The sequence below is a fragment of the Cnephaeus nilssonii genome, assembly GCF_951640355.1.
Source record: "Cnephaeus nilssonii genome assembly, chromosome: 5".
NCBI classification, from domain to species: domain Eukaryota; kingdom Metazoa; phylum Chordata; class Mammalia; order Chiroptera; family Vespertilionidae; genus Cnephaeus; species Cnephaeus nilssonii.
This window is the reverse complement of record NC_137076.1, coordinates 101528574-101546979: the sequence shown is the minus strand read 5'-3', so window position 1 is coordinate 101546979 and position 18406 is coordinate 101528574. Positions and strand designations below refer to the sequence as shown.

The following is an 18406-nucleotide window of genomic DNA, read 5'->3' as shown; positions in this document are numbered from 1 at the left end:
GAAGAGCTGAGACCCAGGGAGGAAAAGGTTTCTCTAAAAAGTGATGGAGCTCAGACTGGCACCTGACTCTGCTACGCTCTAAGTCTTCCAACAAATGTGCCATCTAAGGTCACCTCCTTTATTCTGAGATCAGGGGCCGGAAAGGTAATGGGAGGATGCTTAGGGAATGGCCCCTTCTTGGGGCTGGAGTGCACGTATGTGCTTTTGTTATGCTAACAGGACTTAGCGTGTGGTGAGACCGTTTCAAGAGAAAGCTTCCTAAGCTATGCCTCTAATCTAGATTTTGCAAAACCCCATTTTTAATCAGAGATTCTTCATTAAAAGCATGCTCATTGGGAGCCCATGAAAAGTCATAGGCAGTAAGTTCACACCACAGAGCAGCTGCCCGGGCTGTCCCAGCTTGGGGAAACGGTACAGAGAGGGTGAGCACCGAGGGGGCAGGCACTGCAGCTCCGATGCCCTATGACTTATTCACAACTACGCACTGCCATCGAACACACGTGTATCTGTTACCTACATACTAACGAGTCCTTCACAGGTGTCTGTATTAACCATTTGGTATGTAATTAACGTGCACCATGTGTCTTGGGGAGTCTGGCTGCGACGAGTGAGGGCTGGAGAGAGGAGGCGGGCCTTCACCACAGCCTTCTCTGCTTCGGCTTCTGTGCCCGGTGCGGAGCATCAGGCTGCACTCTCCTTTGCCGGGGTCTAAGATTTTCCTTCGTGTTTCCTTCACAAAAGGGGAACGAGGGCTGCAACCGCCCCCCCCCCCCGGCCCATCCCCCCGTCTCCTAGGCAGGGCTCCGGATCCCTTCCTAAGGAGACAGCGCCTCGCTGTGCTTTCAAAGAGGTTCTGTTCGCCGAGGTCACTTTGATGGAGCGCATAGACCCATTTGTTATCAGCATCCAGCCTGGGGAGTGCGCCTGATGGTTTAACCCATCCCCGACGCGTGGCCAAATATGTGTGTATGTGTGTAAGTGCGTAAACATACCGATGCATGTAGGTCATTACATAAACATGCGTGTGTATGTGTGTGTTTATGGATAAAAATATTTCTTTAAACGACAGCAGCAAGCTAATGTAATGGAAACTCTGCTCATTTAGATATTTTGGTCTTGACGTTGATTGCTCTGTGACAGCAGAGAGTAAGTTACACACTGAGCCTTCAGTGTCGTTCGCATGTAAATAAACAGACTGCATCTACACAGCGCACTGACGCAGCCAGAGAACAGAGTACTCTGATGTAGCCACCAAGGCGGGGCGGGGGGAGGCAATTATTTTAAGAAGCTTGTTTTCAGCCCAGATGGTTTGGTTCTGCACAAAATCATTTGATTATGTGCTTCCCTCGGCTTTGAAATCCTGTGCCGATCCGTCCCCGTTTAACAAGGAGGGAAGCGCTGCACATTTGTAACAAATTAGGTGAATGGGTTTAAAGCAGATCGTGCAAAGGGGAAGGCCGGCTTCTTTGCAGAGCCAAGTCTAGGTGGTCAGGGCCAGCGTCCTGGCTCCGAGGACCGTGAGTTTAGTCCCTTGGAGCACGCTCCCACCCAGACAAGAAACCCGGTGTTGATGCCAGAAGGGGCTGTCAGGGCAGGAAAGCAGGAGGCATTGTTTTGTTCTCTGCGTGTCTTACTCTTGGTAATGCCCAAGTAAATCTTTAGGCCACAGTCTCAGAACTCGAGGCCGGGGATTACAATTCACATGCCTTTAAGTAAAGTCATTGAGTGAAGTGGGAGGCATAATACATTCCTTTCTCTCTGACCAAAAGAACAACCATGTAAGTCCCATGACAAATGGCCGCAGACGCAGGGACCTTAACGTTAGAAGGCAACAGGGACTTCTGTGGATGAGGCTGAACTCGCAACCAGAACTGCCTGCGCCGTCCACAGAGGCAGCCGCCAGCAGCCTCGTGCCGTGGGAGACAGGGTCAGACGGATGGATGTTGGAAGTTATCGCGAATAGCCAAAAATCCAGATGTTTATAGAAATTTCAGGATTTTGAAACTTTGGCTCAGTGTTTTGTTTTGGTTTTTTTAAAGGAAGTGCAACATCTGCTGCAGAGGAAAAGTCTGGCCTAAATATTGGTCCTCTGTGTGAGAACAGCTCAGGGCGTAGCCCCTGCCGGCCGAGATGCTGGTTCCTCACACTCACACGGGCGTGAGGGACGTGTGGCTGAGGATGGCTGTCTGTGTGTATAGGGGTTCGCTAGGGAAACCCATGAGCGTATTGGGAGAAAAAGCTAAAAGACTGGGCGGCACCCTGATGTGATTGCTGCGTCGCCTCCTTATCTGTCAGAGAGGCCACAAATCAAGGCTTGGGGCAGTGAGCATCGCCGGGGAGCCTCTTCACAGGGCTGTGGGGGTGCGCTCTGTAAGAGGTGTCTGCAGTTCCTCCGCAGGGCGAACATGGGGAGCATTTTCGTTTGAAACAGAGGTTTGAAATTCTTCTCTCATTCTTAATGTGTGGCAGCGAACTTTATTACCTGGTCTGCTTTAGTCTATTATTCCAGGCTGTTTTGTTTTGTTTTGTTTTGTTTTGTTTAGTGCTGGTACTTTACTGTGTTTCTTTGCACAGTTTGCCAGCCTCGCTCTAGGTGTCCCAGAATCCCTTGTCATAGAAGGAAAGGGTCTCAGGAGCCACCGTAGAAGGAATGAGTCCAAGCACTCTGCCCAGGCTCCGTTTAGCAGTGCGTAGTGGGAGGTGTGGGAATTAGAGACGCTGTTCATTTAGGCTCTTTGGCGTCTCCGTCCTCCTGCTCCCCTCATCCTTATTGATACCAGGACGCGTTTCCATCGAGTGACATCAGCTCTGCAAGAAACCTGCCCTCAGCCCCCACAGACCAAGCCGTGGGCCACGTGCCACGCGGGCAGATTAGGAGGAAAGATGGGGCAAGGCTGTGAGAAGGTCAGGAGGACCAAGGGGACGTGGCCACCGCTGATGTGTTGACTGACCTGACCACTCTCCCTTCTAGAATGTTTGCAAAGAACACAGCACAACCGTGTAAAAAGAAGAGCATGGGGAATGCTTGATGCAATGTGGACTTCTATTTTATTTGAATCTATTTTAAAGTAGGCAATACATTCAAATGGCTCAAAATCCAAATAATACAAGCGGTGTACAATGAAGACTCTTTTCCCCACCCTGTGCATTAAAATGAGAGGAGAACAAAGCTAAAGCTTTCCCCCTTTCTCGCTCTCTAAATAGGTGTATTTACTTACGTGCATATGTGTATGTGTATAAACATACATACACAAAAAACTTAGGAATAGAAGATGAAGCAAGCTGATTGTTTACAGTGGTTATTTTGAAAGGAAAGATTATAGGTAATTGCTCCTACCTGCCTATATTTTCCAAAATGTCTTCATTCTACATATATTGCCTTACAGGCATAATCAATAGATTTGTTTATTATACATCTGATACCATCATTGAAGGGACTGGAGCAAACTGGACATGAGCAAGCGTCAGACAGAAGGAAGTAAAAGGCAAGCGTCAGACAGAAGGAAGTAAAAGGCACCGGAGCTCACAGTGGATGGTGCTGACCCGGCTGGTGCTCCTCCCTCCCTGGCCGGGTCCTTGCACACACACAGCCACACCTCAATACCATTGAATAACTTCTGATTAACCCTTTGCACTCGCTTGCTTTTTTCTCGATTCCTTTATTCTAATGCTAACCATGTCGAGTCACACTCGACATCCGAGTGCAAATTAACAAACTATTCAAGATACACTGAGTGGCCAGATTATTATGATCTCTGAACGCATAATAATCTGGCCACTCAGTGTATATCCTATATAATAAAAGGCTAATATGCAAATTGTCCCCTCGACCAGGAGTTTGACCAGCAGGCAGGCCTGCCAACTGCCCATGTCCCCTCCCCCTGGCCAGGCTGGCTGGAACCCACCCATGCACGAATTCATGCACCGGGCCTCTAATATATATATGTATATACTGAGTGGCTTTCAGAGATCATAATAATCTGGCCACTCAGTGTATCTCTGCTATTGCCTGTGTAATGGAAACAAGAACTTTGCAAAGAAGAAGGCTGCACCTGCACTCATGCAGGTCGCAGGGAAACAAGAAAGAAAGGTCCTCTGACTGGGGGGCGATAGGGAAATTTGCACCAACCAACCAGCAGCACAGACAAGGAGAGAGGATCGCAGGCAGTTCTGCCCCATGGGCTGCCTGCCAGCCTGAGGTTCTAGGCGAGGCCACGCCCCCAGCTCACTCACAGCTGTGGTTCCGCGTGGACCCAGCGCTGGCAGAGCAGGCGGCTGGCACCAGCCACTTGGAGCCTAGAGGCTTGAAATACTTGGCCAGAAAGTATAAAAAAGCCCTCCCTTGCTCCCAGGGACAGTACAAGGGACTCTGAAAGTGCAACCACTCCCTTTCATATCAACTTTATCATAAAAAATTATTTAAAATATAGAACTATCAAGAGGTATTAAGTATACATTTTTTTGTTATATATTTTTCACCTCTGTTTTTTTTTTAATTGAGAAAAAAATGTGGGCCATTTGCCTTAACCCTCTTCTCCAGCCCTAACTCCTCGCTGTAGCAATAACCACGTTCAGGGCTTGGGGTCTAGACAGCTTTTCTGATGCACTTGCCTTTGTGCCCACAACCAGGCACAGACCATAATGAATGCCTGCATTTTTTAAAAATTAAACTTAAACTCTCAGGTTTTTTTTTATCCCCTGGGCTCTAAATCTCACTCATTCGAAGCTCCTTTCCAGAGCAGTAATGTCTCCCATATATGAATCACCACATGCTAAATGTGCTTCCCCTCAGCAAATGCGGTTCATTGGAGAATCACTCCCAATAAATTGCCCGTGATGTTCCTTTATTGCCGGAGACAATGGGCAACGCCAAGGCAATGAAGGGTCGCACCAAACCAGCCATTCGTTTTCACGTGGTCTGGCAGTGTTGATGCCTTCCGTATTTTTAAGCATAATAGCCTGGTATGATGTGTTAAGATATTATTTTTCATTCTTCTTTCATTTCTTGAACGTTCAAATATAGAGGGAAGGAGGGAGGGGGATGTGTTATTTTCTTAATGAGAGAACACGGCTAACCCCGTTTCTGCCGACTCTGAGGGGTGTGGGCAGAAATTAGGACTTGCTGATAATTAGGGTTCCAGGCTTGCTGTTTCTAGCATCCCAGCCGAGTCCTCACCGGCCCCTTGTATTTGGCTAGCTATCCACCCTCCTCCCCCTTAAAGTTCTGCTTTCTAACACTCAGTGTCTCAACCTAGAGCAGTGATGGGCAACCTTTTGAGCTTGGTGTGTCAAACTTGGCCAAAAAACTGAGCATAACTCGGGTAGTGTGTCACTTTGAGGAAAAAAGATTATTTCGCAAATGTTTCATCCTCGGGAGCAGCAAATGTTTCATCCTAGGCATGCGGCCGCCTCAGAATTGAACCTGGGACCTTTCAGTGCTGACACGCGTGTCATAGGTTCGCCATCACTGACCTAGAGCTTACTCAGAAACCAACTTCCATGCGTGAGTTTATGCTGCATGACCTAGAGTTAAACTCTCAGAAGAGACTGGCTCTTCAACCTCTTTTGTGCCCCCCAACACCTTGTTAATGCTAACGCTTTAGCGGGACCCCAATACGTGAAGTGCGTTGAAATAAAGTGCTAGTTCACTCCAGAATAATTGACAATGTTTAACCAGGAAGATACCGTCTTCTTTCCAAGGTTGAGAAGTCTAGACATCACCTTTGTGCTCTTGGGCACCTACGTCGGTCCTTCTTTCTCACTGGCTGGTATGGGAGGGAGCGAGGGGGCAGCATGGCTGTGATGAACCAGGCTCCTCCCAGTACGTGTTGTGGTCTCCCAACGGCAGGACAAGGATCTTGGAGTCAGACAGACACGTTCAGTCTTCACTCCTCTTTGCTCTGTGTCCCTGGGCAAGTTGCCTGGTATTTAACTGTGGTGTCCTCATAGGTAAGATTGGAACCTCAGTACCTTCATTATTGTTTCTGACGTTGGAGCCAGCACACAGTAGGTGCTCATCAGCTGTTAGTCTCTCTGAGTATGAGTGCCAACGTAAGCCAGGACTCCCAGGATTTCATGGTACTTTGTGGTTGCCTCCCTGTTGAGGGCAGGGTTTGGAAATCTCCATCTTCTTAAAGAAAGTTGTGAGATGATAACATGGAGGGACCCCAGGATTATCTAGAACTTCTGTGCCAGCTCAGGGCACTCTTGTGCTGCCAAAACTATAGCAACTGCCCTCCCTCAGAGACCAGTGCATGAGGCCTTTGGTTACGGGTCCCTCCAGTTATGCACGTGTGTCTGTCAGGACTATTATCTCCATGGCAATCCGCCCCCTGCCATTGTGCCTGCCCCCAGAGCTGGAATCAGCATTTTGCAGTGACGTCCGGGAGGTTTTGTTCTGTTCTGATAGAAAAGAGAAATTGAAACCTATGCCAAAATCCTTAGAAGAATATTTGCAATGGGATAAGTGCTGGTTATGTACATGTGAGCTATTATTACCATTATTATTATTATTATCATGATTATTTCTAAAGGATAGTTTTCCGGGTTAGCCCCAAAGAGGAGGTGAGATTCGGGATGGTTCAAGTTTCGCAACTTCCTCTCAGAAGGGAGTGCTGTTTTACTGCTGTGAGCACACTGAGACTGGGGAGTGGAGAATTAAGCTATTTGGGGGTGTGGGTGGGGGTTCTCACTAGTCTATTACCCCAAGCAAACTTAGCAGGAAAGGCTGCGAGGGAAATGAAATGCCATTTTTCTTACCTAGAATGTGTGGTCCCAGCAAGTGCAGATGAGGCAAAACTGAGAATCTGCACTGGGTCCCATCTCCCCTGCTCTGAGCCTTTCGAAGCTTCTGGAAACCGAGTGAGGGAAACAGAGGCCCAGAAGCAGGAGCCACAGACTGTAACAGCACCCTCCTGCTGGGTGCCTCAGATCCGACCGGGGCCTCTGTGCCTCCACTTCCTCCTGAGCAATCAGAGCAGCCGGTCAAGCTCAAACTGTCTAAGCTTGGAGGTGCAGCCTGGCCGGCTCCGGGGTCACCGGACCTCCGTTTTGTACAACTCGGCACATGGAAATGCCACTCGCCAAAATCCTGCACTCGGTGGTCATTTCTAACCCACGGGACTAGAGGAAAGCATGCTGGCAGGAACCCCGTGGTGTCTGATATTTACAAAGAGTAGGAAGGGGTAGGTGGTAGGAGCAGGGTCAGGGGCAATGGCAGAAAGGACAGAGGGGGCTGGGACTTGAGGAGGGCCCTGAGGGGGCAGCGTGCTCCAGCCATGCCCTGTGATCCCCAAGTCATCCATCCCATGCCCCCACAAGTGCCCTCTTTTTGCCTGGGCAGCAGTGGGCAGCTAGAACCAAGAGCAAGAGATTCAGGGGTCCTGCCTGGCTCTCCATGACACCGAGATCAGGGGGCAATGCTGTAGCCCTCTGCCCAGGAGAGCAGGGCCCAGCTCCCTCCTCGGATGACATGACCGATAGGTCAGTAACTCAGTGGAAAATGCTGAGACAGATAAGCCCTGACAGAGGGAATGTGCTGGGAGAGAATGCTGGGTTTCCAGGGGCCCCAACCACACCCCCAGGGAGCAGCTGCTGTGGAGCTCTTCATCCGTCCTCCTCCTGCCCCACTGGGTGTGGGGGACTCCCTGCAGAGAAGCGAATGCAGAAGGGGTTCGTGGTGAGAGAGGGACAGTCTGTGGCTCTTTAAGTGAAATTTTACCTGTAAATGTTAATTAGTGGAAATGCCAGCTGGTTTTCATTGGCTTTCCACCTTAGCCTAGGGACGGCCGCCTCCCGTCGGTCTGCTTGGTTTGGTTGCAGGACTCTGGTCAGCATTCAGTGAAGAACACGCCTCTCCCTGCTCAGACCGCTCCGTGGCTCTCCTGTCCTGGGATGAAGTCCAGACCTGATCCCACCTGCCACCACCCCTGTCTCCCCCCGCAAGCCTCCTCTCAGCCACTACCCTCCCCCCGGCCCCTGCTGGCCACACTTGCCTTCTCAGATCACGCATGCTGTGTGCTGAACTGCGTCCTGCCACATGCGCCCTCTCCCAGCATGCTCCACACCAGGGGTCCTCAACCCCCACCCGCATCAGCGTCCCCAGAGGACCTGTTTACCACACAAGTGGCTCACGTGCAGTGCCCGGACTTGGTCAGACCTAGACTACAAACCACCTTGGAGGACTTGCTACTTTCGTTAGGTGCACTAAGGCTAGATGGTTGCCTACTAGTAAGTCCTTATTGGTTAGAATGAAGACTGAGATACATGTGGGTAAAGTGACATGATGTCCGAGATTAGCTTTTAAATTATTTCAGAAAGAAAAAAAAAGAAAGTGTGTATATGTGAGGGGGGATAGAGGAAATGAAATTGGCAAAATATTGATAATTATTGAAGTTAATGTTTATTATGCTGTTCTCTCTACTTTTGTGTATGTTTTAAATTTTCACTAGAAAAATCAAAACAATTACTTTCTTGGGGAAAATAAAAACCACAGGGGGCTGTTCCCTACCCCCGTAATTTCTAACCCAGAACATCCAGGATTACATCTGCGGGTTGCAGTTTCCAACATGTGCTATGTGATACTAGAGCTGCTGGTCCAGAGGCGGCACTTTGAGAACCACCGCCCCCGCCCCGGCGACACAGTCTTCCCTTGCGTGATTCCTACTCACCTCTCACGCGTCCCCTGGAGATTCCCTTTGGCTCCCCGGCACGGATTGTGGTCTCCTGTTATACAGGGCCCTGCCGTACAAGCACCTCATACTTCATAGCCTCTGACTGAATTATAAATACTCACCTGTATAGCATTGTGTCCTTATGTGTGTCTGCCCTACAATTTTATAAGCTTCATAAGCAAAGAGCTAGTTCACTACCTATCCCTGTGCCTGGCACTGTGCCTGGCATATAGTAGGCACCCAATCAATGTGTGTGGATGGATGAATGGACGGGTGGATGAATCTATGTTAAATGTGGGCAGAGCACTCAAGAGGGCTCGTCACATGTTGCAGAGTGTGTTGCAGAGAGAGCGCAAAGGAAGAAGACCCACTTGGCCACATCAGCCAGGTTCTCCCTGGCAACCAGGAAAATGACAGCGGCTGCACCCGGACCTCCCGCCCCTCTGCCCCTCAGTAAAAGCAGGAACAGCGCAGGTAACGGGCAGGAGCCCTCTCCACAGGCAGGGTCCTGCCTTGCCCCAGGCTGTGTGACTCTGGACAGCTCCTCTCTCTTTCAGGGCCTCCGTTTTGCCATTTGCAAACCAAGAAGGTTGGGCCTTTTAGTGCTAACATTTGTTAAGCAGGGTTCTGAGCAAAGATGCTTCATTCTGATCAGTATCCAACAATGGTCAAGGCTTGGTCCTTTCCCCTGTTTGGGCTAGGGCAGTGTCGGCAAACTGCAGCTCGCGAGCCACATGCTGCTCTTTGGCCGCTTGAGTGTGGCTCTTCCACAAAATACCACGTGCGGGCCCACACGTACAGTGCGATTGAAACTTCATGGCCCATGCGCAGAAGTTGGTTTTCGGCTCTCAAAAGAAATTTCAATCGTTGTGCTGTTGATATTTGGCTCTGTTGACTAATGAGTTTGCCGACCACTGGGATAGGGCTTCACAAAGGAAATCAAGTTGGCAGGGCTGATGGGTTCTTGCTTCTCTCCAGAGACTCTGGAGCCATCCTTCCCCGGAAGCTGGGAGTGGGGTGGCCGCGGGGTCACAGATCCAGCCCTCACACGTTAGAGCCTCGGGGGCGCCCACATCCAGCTGCCTGTCACCTGCTTTAGGGCAGCGTTCCACCGGATGGCCTGGCTGAGGTTCAGGACCAGAGCACTTAACCAAGGCTCCAAAGGCACTTGTGTGTTTCGCATGCGGGTGTCCCCAAATCGCTTCCGTCTTCTCTTTCATTTTCTTTTCTGCAACCCCAGTTTTGGATAGTGACTCAGCCTGCGTGGCGGTACTCTGCTCATCTGTCTGTGACTTGCTAGGAGGATCCCCAACAGGGGTGCGGACGCCCCATCACTTCCTCCAAGATTTCCTTCTCGTGCTTTGTCTTTGTTTGTACAAGTCTAGGTTTTCTCTCCTTAGGGTGAGAGGCTGCATGCAGTTCTGTGCCGAAACGATTGATTCAGAAACGGTTTAGAAAAGCTCAGAGAGAGTCTAAGAAGAAAGAAGCGAGGCTCATGACGCCTTTGCCACATTGTTCAGTGGAGAAAACAGGCTTTGAACCCGGCTTTCACCTAAGAGATGGCCACGGCTTCCATCCGGTGTTTTCATTCAGGGTCAGAGCCTCTTCGCCCTGTTCCCGGCTTTGTGTGGGGTTTTGTTTGTTCGGGCAGAGGGTGTGTTTCCTCTTCAGGGGGGTCCCAGGGACCTCTCCTTGAGGTTGTATAAAAAGCAAGCTCTAGAAGACTGGAAGGAAGTAGGGCACCTGCAGGTTCAGGGTGCGGGGCTTAGAAAAGTTGATAAGAATGTTTAAAATTGAAGGATTAAAAAGACTCTTGAAAAGCCAATCCATTATGAAGTCCATTTATATATAAATATATATTCTCCAAAACCACATGAATAAAGGGGGAAGGAAGGAAGGAAGGAAAAAAACTGGCTTCAGTTCAGGATGTCAATTATGTCCTTTTTTTAATCCCCTTTTTACAATGTATTTGACATTTTGAACAGTGGCCAAAAAAGCTATTATAACTATAAAACATATTCATTGGTATAATCTCATTAAGTTGAGCGATTTAATTAAGGTATTGACATGCTTAATTGATACGTGTAAGCCAAGACCATTTTCATATCTCATTTCCATATGCTTTCTGCTCTAAGAGAAGTGAGGAGCTGGATCTTTAAAAAAAAAAAGGGACGCCCTCCATAAAAGCGCTATAGATCCATCTGCGCGACGTCCCGGGGGACCACTTCCCGCCACTCTCCCGGATTCCGAGCCAGCACTCCGCTAAGTGGCCCTGCTGAGGGGGCGGGTGATGGATACCCAGCCTGAGTGCTTGTCAGGCCCTCTTATGATCAATAGGAGAATATTTATATTAATAAAGCACCAAGTTAATTAAATAAAACGGTCCTCTGGGTAAACTTAAGATACTAGGGGGTGGGCAGAGATCCATATATTCTGCCGTGTGAACATTAAGTATTGCCTTGAAATTTTATGGCGCTTTTAAAAACTCGCTTTGTAATGTAAAAAGTTTGAAACCTCCGCAAGTGTTCTGTGCCAGGACCTGGCGTCTGCCTTCCGCAGGAGGAAGGCCTGGGAGCTGGAGATGGGGCTTAGGGGGGCGCTGACACACTTTCCCGGGGTGTGGGGGTGTGGGGGGGTGTCTGGGCAGACCTAGCTGGGCCGGAGGATGGAAACCTGAGCTCAGTGCAGGGTCCCCACAGCCAAGAGGACACGTCCTTCTCCCCAGAGCAGCCTTTCAAGTCAGATGTGAGAGAGAGACCTTGGACCGCCGGCCATTCTTGGTCCCCTCATCCTGCGAAAGCCCGAACTAGGACCTTCTGGAGAGGAGCCTCTTCCAGCCTCACAGACCCTCTCACAGCAGCTCTGACCCTTTGCCTCTTGCTTTCCTGCCTCTCGTCTCTCAGCCTGTCCCTTTTCGTGTCTATTCCTCCGTGGTGTGGGTGTGTGTGCACCTGTCTCCATCCGGCTTCTCCCTCTCACACCTGTGCCTCTTTCTCTGCGTGTCTCTGCCTTTCACAGTCTCTTCTGGAAATGCCTGTCTCTCTGGTGCCTTTCCCTCCCACTTTCTCGTCTCTTCGCTCTAGTTTTACTCTCCCTGTCTCACCGGGTCAGTCTTCTTGCTCTCTCCTTCTTGGTCTGTGTTTCTCTGCCTGCCTGTCTTTCCCTTTCTCCCTTCCCTTCCCTCCTTCCCTTCCCTTCCCTTCCCTTCCCTTCCCTTCCCTTCCCTTCCCTTCCCTTCCCTTCCCTTCCCTTCCCTTCCCTTCCCTTCCCTTCCCTTCCCTTCCCTCCCCCCCTCTCTGTTTTTCAGTCTCCCTCTCTTATCTTTATAGCTGTCTGTCTGTCTGTCTCCCCCTCCGCTTGGGTTGTCCTGTCCGCCTACAGCAGGGTCTAAAGAAGGCCTCTCATTCACAGACAGCCCCTCTACAGCGTCACTCAGAGGCTGACTTTCCGGTCTTTTCTGGAGCAGCCTTGAGGCCTCCTTTGGGTTTGGGATAACAAAGAGGACAGACCCACTGCATCTACCTGGAGCAGCTGGGTCCTCTGCTGAGGGGCCTCACACTTGCTTTCCCCTTTGGCATCTCCCACGGACTGTGTCTTTTCCTTCTCTCAGCTTTGACCTAAAGCCACGGTCCATTGCAGTCACCCTGCTAACGATGACCCCTCACTGAAATGGGAGCCCAGGAGTTACGCAGGGAGTGAGGACAGGCAGGGAACTTGCTTTACTAGCAAATGCATCTCCCGTCCCCACTGTGACTGCTCTCTCCGAGGGCTGCTTCCTGCCCGGCTCCGGCTGCCCGCAGCTCACCCAGGTCCCCAGCTTCCTTGGGAAGGAGGAGGGTTCTTTGACTCGTGCAGAGTCTGTGCAGAGGAGGCCCGATCAACACTCTACTCTCAGCCCAGAGCCTGTGTTAGGGTCGGGCCACTTCCCAGTCTAGCCCTGCCAGCTGTGCCTCCAGCTGCCTCAGCTGCCCCAGCTGCCTGCCTTTCCATCCTCTCCGTGGGAGTCCCCGCCAGCTTCTCCTGTGCACAGCAGCTGTTGCACAGCCCTCCCTTCCCAGCCAGCCGCCTGGGTTACAGAGAGCTGTGTGGCTTTAAACTCCGCCCCCATCTTTGCCACCACGTCCTCTTCACCCTCGGGAGAGCCTGGTAGATTCCTGCAGGGCCCAGGGAAGCTTTGAGGCACTGCAGGCCAAGTGGGACCCAACAACTGCTTTCGTTGGTGTTGAACTTGACCTGGAATTGCTGCCTTATAGTTTTAGGGTTCCTGTGTAATGTTCTCTGGGCCAAGGAATTCGCAGGGATTTTCATGTCTTCTACTCACAGTGTTTGAAGGCAGATGCAAGGACTCACAATAATTAGCATTTATGAAAGCCAGGGAGCATTCAAGAGCTCTAAGCTCATTAGCCGTTTCATAATTCTCTGGCATAAACATATTCATTGTCCCCATGTTACAGATGAGAACACTGAGGCTCATACAAAGCCACAGGTAGCAAGCAGCAAAGCTGGAGTTCACACCGAGGTCCTCCAGACTCCTGAGCCATGCTCTCCCTTCTGTTCCTCACTCCTCCTGGGGTCTTGGCCCCATGCAGGACCTTGGGGTCAGGTATGAAAGGAAACGTGTTTCCAGGAAGAGTGTGGCTCAGGCTGTGGTCCAGGAGCAGTCTCGGGGAGGCAAGGGGATGCTTCAGAAGAAGTCGCCCTCATCCCGTCTCTCTGCTCCCCACCCCTACCAGGGAGGCCCTTCCCTCTTTCACTGCATTTGGCACAAGACTAGTGGCAACAGCCCCACACGCGTCGCTAATTAATTCCATCATCGCCGTTCGCTGGGTTCTCCTCCGCTCACATCCCGTGTCTAGTGCCTTTCGAGCTACATGGCCAGCAGCAGGGCTGGGATTAAATATTAGTGTTAACTGCAAACTTGGTGTAAATCTATTGAACTGATGTTTTTATGCAAATAAACAAGAGAACAGCATCTCCTCTCCTGTGGTCAAGCCCAGGACCTCCACAGGTGCGAGATATTAGCAGCACCTCTAATTGCTTTGGATGGAACAGTAAGTAGTGCAGGGGCCACGATGAGAAATGTCGTCTGAAGCAATAACGTAGCTTAATGGCCTCCACGGCTGCATACCTCCACTCGCTTTGAGACGAGACGCTGGCCCTGCAGCTCAGGGGGGCTGAGCTCTTGCTGAATTGCTTTCCTGCTTCAGGAGAAGATAATTTTGAGCCTTTCTGAAGCCGTATTGATTTTATAGGCAGATGGCCCCAGGATAGCATCTCACCTTCACCGTGGAGGTTTCGCTTATTTAATGGGGTTTTGAAAAGTTAGAGGAAAGAACAGGCATGTACAAGCCACGCTCCCTTGAGCTGTAGCTCTGCATTGCAAATGCCAACCTCCGGGCAGCTGCAGCCCAGGGAGTAATCCCTCCCCACCCCCACCCATCCCACTTGCTGCTATTTCTTCAGTAAAGAGAAGAGTAACCCCGGGCCGTATTGCCAGGAGAAGGGTGGGGTTGTTCAGTCTACGGAACATTCGTCTTAGGGTCAGGCACACAGGAGATCCAGAGGAGAGCTCCAAGAATCCTCTCTTCATGATCAAGTTGGAGGTCACAAGGGTAAGAATTAGGGAGTGGCTTCAACTGCAGTCCCTTACCCCTCTGGACTGCCTCTTCCCGCCGCCTCCTCTGCCAGCCCCAAGCTGACTTCTGCGAATGCGCAGGCTCCGTGAGGGTTCCAGGCCTTCTGCACGGTTTGGCGGGAAGAAGACTAATCACAGAGCAGATGATGACACAGGTGATCAAACATTCTCGCTGCCGGTCACCACTCCGAGCAGCCGCTGTAGCTTGATGCCAAAGTTCCCCCTCTGTCCCAGAGTCTCATTGTCAGCGTGAGCCTAGACTCAGTGAGTGCCAGGACTCAGCCCCGGCAGGAAGGGGGGGTGGGGGTGGCTGGTCTTGGAAATGGAACATTGTCGGGCAAGCGGCCCTTTTCTGGATCGAATCCATTTCCAAACCTGTCGTACTCTCTCGGGCCGGGTTTCAGCTCTCTCCGGAGTTCTGGGCAGCCGAGCTCCCAGCACAGAAGCTCATGCCCACGCCTCTGTTTCCCTCACTACGCCTCTCCTAGTCGGAGACTTTATCTGAGCGGCATTAGTTCTCAAGCAGGACATGCCGCCAAGGAGACAGAGGTAGAGGATGGGGGATAGGGCCATAGCTCTTTATAATGTAGAGGGACAAAATGGACTTGGGGTCGGGGGGAGTCCCCATAGCTTGAGATTTATTCTTCATGACCCATTAACCAGGCAATAGCATTGAATAATTTTTGCTTATTTTTTTAATCCACTCAATAAACATTTTTTTTAAAGCTGTGTGTCGGGCCTCATGCTCCGCAAAAATCTCTGAGCTCATGAAACTAATAATTTAGTGACAGTACCAGCAGGAACGCCCATGTCATTTTAGGAGCTTGACCTTCTTTCTGAGTGTAGCTTAGCAAACAGCCTCCTCCGATCCAGGCTCACGTCTACCTGCGCCCAGGTCCCTAACTCACCTTGAGCCTTTTGGTCATGTCAGATTTGACCTCCCACTGGGACAGTTCCTGAGTTAAAGGGCCACAGTGCTGGATGATCTGACATTTTGCTAGAGATTTCTTTTTCAGGAAAGATAAGAGGGACACCCACAAGAGATTATGTCCATCACAGACTCGCTTCCTCCTCCCTGATGCCAACAGAAATTGGCCAGAGCGGTAACCGAAAATACACACTTGGAACCCACCAGAAGCCATGTTGGAGAGCACACTCCCCGCCTCCCTAATTTTGCTGATTACTGCTCCGGCAGGCCGCCGCCTGTAGGATATTATGCCTCGGGACCTATGACCATCAGGCCACCATCTGGGAGGCAAATGAGGGTGCCCAGGGCAGCGATGAATCACGAGGCCGGACAAACGCACACACTTCACCTCAGAACAATTCCATAAACAACCCCCAGCCCCCACCGCCTCCCCCTTGCTCCCAAGGTTTCATCTCCTAATTGCAAAAGCTTTTTGGCATGGGGATGTCTTTGTGAAGAAGAGAAGACTCAATTTGGGCCATCTCTCTAAAGAAGACACGGGAACAAGGACGCTTCTCCAATTAATCAGCAAATGCTTGGCTCCAGCTTTCGGCCAGAGGATCGATTTACATAAAACTACTTCTCGAGATGAATTTGCCTCCCTCGGCTCCCCCTGCAGTCCCCTTGTCCAGCCAGCATTAGACATGCTGCCGGGTTTCAGATTGACAGTGTCAGTTACGACAATCAAATTACGGCTGAAAGCCTCATAGGGCGGCCAGGGGAGAGGGACGCAGGGGACAGAGGGGGTGGGGACGGCATGTCAGCCAGGAGGAGGGTGACCGCACAGAAATAGGCTTTCTCACCCAAACTCCATTAGGCAGACACATAGCTTCAAACAACAAAAAAACACTAGACAACATCCTTTTGAACTAGGTGGACACGCCCGCCCCCCACCCACCACCCCCCCCCCCCCCCGCAACCAAAATCAATAAATGAGACCAAAACATCTCATTGGGCCTAAAACTTGGCAGGGGACTATCAGGTACAAAATTAGATCCTGCAAGCAGATGGTTTTCAGCATCAGATTTCTGCACACCCTCTACGGGCACCAAAATCGCAGCTGTGCCCCCTGAAGGGTACGTGGTGATGGATGCACAGACTAGATTCCAGTCAGATGCTTGTAGTTGGGGTCCTGGTGATGCTTGTCGTTGGGGTCCTGGGCCACTTTGTTAGGAAGGGCCGTCTGGACAGAACAGAAGGCACAACTGGACTGATAATGAGAGCTCCCCAGTCAGTCTGATAGCACTGCCTTGTGGGTAAATTGTGGTGATCCCAAGGGTCAGTGAGCTGCTGAGGGGCCCGGCCTCTGTCCCCATTGGCTGGGGGATGATCCGTCGATAGTAATGCTGTTTCATGGCCACGGAGAGCCTTGGTTGAGCTGCATGTGGTAATGAAATGGAGAAAGCTTCTGTTTGGGCTGGAGGCATTGGTTAACCCTGCCAGCCCTGGCGGGTGTTGGTTCAGAGGGAGTCACATTCAATCCGGTGTCTGGAAGGGGGTTCTGTGCTCATAGGAAGGATGGCTGAGTGACCAAAACAGCTCAGGCCATGGATTGCTTCCCTGAATCCAGAGGTTTCTGTCTTGACTGGCTCCCCTTCATATTTCTTGCTAGACACCCCACACCCCCAAGGAGTCCCACAGATCGGTTCTAACATCTGAAACTCTCTCCCCCTCTTGGCAACGAGTAGGCTTCCAGCTACAGCATCCAGCCCCCGCCTTTCTCTAGAACCGCACTGTGCAGTATAGTAGGCACCAGCCCGCGTGGTTGCAGAGGCCTTGAACTGACATGTACGTAAAGTACACACCAGATTCCAAAGACTTGGTGTAAAAAAAGAATGTAAAAATATCTCATTAATAATCTTTATATTGTTGCATGTTGGATGGATAATATGTTGGATATATTGGGCTAAGTAAAATAATCTATTACAATTCATTTTAACCATTACACTGTTTTTTAATGCGGCTAATGAAAAAAAATGTAAATTGCATGGGCGTCTCGTGTATTCCTTTGGGAGAATGCCATTCCAGAATTAGCCGATTTCCCCTGGAGAGGTGTTGGCCTCCGTGCCCTTCAGCCCCGGTCTGGAGTGTTCTGTTGGCCAGCACAGAGGACTGCTTGTGCATAATTTGGGGGAAATTGAGTTAGATGGGCCCTGCACTTGTCCAGCTCACCCCCTCCTTGCTTTTATGGTCCACATTCAGCCTGATTTACTTACTCACTTTAACCTGGGTAATCCCGACACACTTGAGTTTGCAATCTCCAGAACATCTGCCCATAAAGAGACAAAACAGGGCCCCACTGGTAACTCATCACAGACAAACCCGCAACCCAAGGCCAAGTGCAGCCTTCGAAGCACCCACAGCCCTCAGGCCCCCGAGGGACCCTTAGCGCTGTGTGCTGAACCCAGGCCTCATCGTGGTCACCGCTCTGGACCTGCTCGCATCCCAGCTGCTCGGTCCTGCCCCTGGCCTGCCCGCCAGGGGTCTCTCCCCTAGCCATAGCCCTTCTGGAGAGCTGTGGGAAATCGCCTGTCCCTGAGGCCCACCAGGAAGATCCTAATCCCTGCAGGTTTGGGAGGGTCCAGGGCACCGTGCTTGTTTCTCCTGCCACATTGCTGGGATCCCAGGCAAGGGTGTCATCACCCACAGGCTGTCACACTTCAGAGTCTCCACTCTGGGCCCCAGAGTGGCTTTCTAAAATACACACTTGCCATTCCCCACCCCTTCAGCCATCTGTGAAAGGAAACATAATCCACACTACCGTGATCACACCTAATTTTTTTATAAAGGGATCTATATTTTTCACAGCACCATTAGTGAATACTCACAGGGGAGTCCCTGAGTCCTCCTGTGAGGACTGTCAACTCTTGACATGCCAACTCTTGAAAACATCTTTGAACTGTCCTGATTCCTATCAGACTGTCCACTAGGAAAGATAAAACCAAAGTACTTGACGAATCAGGCCTGCCTCCCTGCAAGGGCCATGACTGATATTGCCATCTTTCCCCCTTCCTCCCCGCTCCAAATCTAAAGGGAATTCAGGGCCTCGTGTCAAACCAAGCTGTGCATTCTTTTCCATGTTGGTTTGGAACAATGTGCAGTGTGAGTTTAGATACATACGGGCTTTCTTCT

The 18406-nt window shown here is 50.7% G+C and overlaps 1 protein-coding gene across 1 annotated transcript in view; it reads left to right on the top strand.

Annotated features, from left to right (window-relative positions):
- SLIT3 (slit guidance ligand 3) overlaps positions 1-18406 on the top strand; it is a 536028-nt gene that overhangs the window by 347344 nt on the left and 170278 nt on the right. The gene's annotated exons all lie outside the window — the stretch shown is intronic.